This window comes from Eptesicus fuscus, chromosome 24 (genome assembly GCF_027574615.1).
Source record: "Eptesicus fuscus isolate TK198812 chromosome 24, DD_ASM_mEF_20220401, whole genome shotgun sequence".
Lineage (NCBI taxonomy): Eukaryota > Metazoa > Chordata > Mammalia > Chiroptera > Vespertilionidae > Eptesicus > Eptesicus fuscus.
The window spans coordinates 1025001-1027970 of record NC_072496.1 but is presented as its reverse complement, the minus strand read 5'-3'; positions in this window follow the sequence as shown (position 1 = coordinate 1027970).

Genomic DNA, 2970 nt, shown 5'->3' with positions numbered 1-2970 from the left:
GGCCGGGCTCTGGGCGTGGATCGGGGACCCGGGTCCGGGGGGGCCCGTGCCCCAGGCGGCGGGAGGCGGGAGGCGCGGCGCCGCAGCGGGGAGGCCGGGGACCCGCGCACACACCTCCCGCCCGCGCGCACCGCCCACCTCGCTGCCACCGGCGCGCACCGCCGCGCGGACAAAGGGGGCGGGGGCCGTCCCGGGCCAGGCCCCGCCCCGAGCCCGGGCCCAAGCCCCGCCCCCGGCCCCGCCCTCGGCCCTGGCCGCCAATCGAAGGCCGGATCCGGCAGCAGGGGCGGGGCTGGAGCCTTTAAAACGACCTCTTGGCGCGCCTCCGACCCGTAGGCGGGAGGGGGGGGCGAGGGGAGGCGGCAGTGGGGGGACCCCAGAGGAGGGGCTACGCGTGGCCACTCTCCGGCCGCGCGGGAGCCCCGGCTTGGAGGGCACCCCCGCTTCATAAAGGAGGAAGCTGGGACGCAGGGAGGGAAGTACCCAAGGTCACAGCGAGTTAGCGGCTGAGCGTGGGGAAGAACCCAGGTCTCCCCGCACCGCAGAGATGAGCAGCTGCGGGGGGGCCCCCCTTCTGTTCCCGCGAATCTGCCGGCCTGTGGGAGGGAGATTCAGGCCAGGGCTTAAGGTCCCCTGCACCCCAAGCCTGGGAATGCCTGGCCCGGCGCCTAGTCCTGCCGCCTCGCCCTCCCAAGGTGACCTTTGTGGCCTCAGGCTCACACTCGGCTTGTTGTGGTCTGGGGGGGGGGGGGGGCAGAGGGTCAGTGTGGTCTGGGGGGGCAGAGGGTCAGATGCCCTGGGGACAGGAGGGAACAAAGGGGCCACTCAACCGGGCACCTGGGTAGGGGCTGGGGGGCGAGGTGGGCAGGGGCAGGGGGAACACTGCCTTTCTCTGGGGCATCAAGGACAAGGGTGCCCTGGGCCTTTAAACCCAGGGAGGTGATGGTAGAGGGGTCTGTCCGTCTGTCTGTCTGCCTCCCCTCCCGCTGAGCCCCTGTCTCCGCCTCCTCCGATGCCCAACATTGCGTCCATTCACAGGCCCCCTCGCCAGCTGCCTGCCCGCCCCTGGTGCCCACCAGCACCCTTCCTTGGCCGGGGCCCCACGCCCAGGACCCAGCTGCGGCTCCAGATGTGGAGGGAGCTCTCTGGGGGAGCGGGGGATGGGGAGTCTGGCCCCGAGCCTCTTGCATCACCCCCGGGGGGATGATGAAACCACGTGAGCGACTGGGGCGAGGGTGCGGGGCGGCGTCTGAGGGTGTACCTGGGGGTGCCTTCCTCTCGCCTTCTCCCCACCCAGCCCACAGGTCCCTGCTCCACCCGGGAGCCCCCATCCCTGATACACAAAGAGATCTTCAAGGGCACAGCACCCCGCCTCCCTTCCTGATGGGGAGCAGGATCGGCACCTCAGGTGGAGGCGGGGGAGGGAGGCCCAGGGGGGACCTGCACCTTCCACCCCCCGGGGACCTAGAGAAAGCCCGGAGCCCGTGGGTCAGCCGCCCAGAGCAGGCGGCCAGCAGAGCCTGGGTCACATTCTGGGCATTCTCTCCCCGTCCACCCAGCAGCGTAAGCGGCGGGAGGAGACCACACTTATGGGCCCTGGACGTGAACAAGGCATTTTATTATATGCATGTTCTTTTATTTTTAAAAAATATATTTTATTGATTTTTTTTACAGAGAGGAAGGGAGAGGGATAGAGAGTTAGAAACATCGATAAGAGTGAATGATGGATCGGCTGCCTCCTGCACACCCCCTACTGGGGAAGTGCCCGCAACCAAGGTACATGCCCTTGACCGGAATCGAACCTGGGACCCTTCAATCTGCAGGCCGACGCTCTATCCACTGAGCCAAACTGGTCAGGGCATATGCATGTTCTTTTAAAGTATATATATTACTATTGATTTCAGAGAGGAAGGGAGAGAGAGAGAGGAGAGAAACATCCATGATGAGAGAGAATCATGGATCGGCTGCCTCCTGCACGCCCCACACTGGGGATGGAGCCCGCAACCCGGGCATATGCCCCGACCGGGAATCGACCCCTGACCTCCTGGTTCCCACCCCTGAGCCACCGGGCCAGGCTGCGTGCTCTGGTTTCATTCTCACAGCCTTGGAGGCGGGCTCCGTCGTTCCCACGCGGTTTTGCAGAGGGGAAGCCGGTCTCACCCAGCGGAGAAGCAGCCGACGCAAGGTTTGAACTCGTGTGTCTGGGTCCGGATTCCCCAGATCACAGCCCGGCAGCTGCCGGGCGGAGGGCGCCGGGCTGCCCTCCCGATGGTGATGGTGATGGTGATGGCAATGGCGATGGCGAGGCTGCATCTTGCAAAGCCTCCCCACCCTCCGCCCAGGCAGACTCCGCACTTCTCTGGGGCCCAACTCGGTTTCCTGCCTCCAGGAAGTCCCCCCTCCCGCCCCCCGTCTTCCGAGAGTAGGTGACCCTTCTGACTCACAGCCTCACTGCCGGGAAATGGCACCAGAGCCGCTGCCTCGCCCACCCCTCCGGCCACAGGGTGTGGGGCGAACCTGAGCCCGGGAGGCTCAGCGGCTGGAAACCCTGGAGGGCCTCCTGGAGGCGGGGGCCTCAGGTCAGCCACGCCGGCCCCTCAGTAGCGCCTCCTGGGCCTCCCTCCAGGGAGCGGCAGGGCAGCCAGAGGTCCAGACCCCGACTCCCGGGCACTGCTGCCCAGAGGCCAGGGGGTCACCGGGCACGGCGGTCAGCCATCAGCGGCGGCCCGCGAGGCAGGAGGGAGGTTCGCACAGCAGCTCGGGGAGACTCAGGCAGTCAGGTCAGAGGCCGCCTCTGTCCAGCTTCAGCGAGGCCGGGCCTCCTCGGCCTCCTCCTCACTGGGGCGTTCCCACCCCCCAGCTGCCTTCCCTGCTCCCCGAGGTGCCTTCAGATCAGATGCCTGTATGCATGTCCCTCCCACCCCTACCTTCTCCTTGGGCCCGACAGACACACACACACACACTCACATA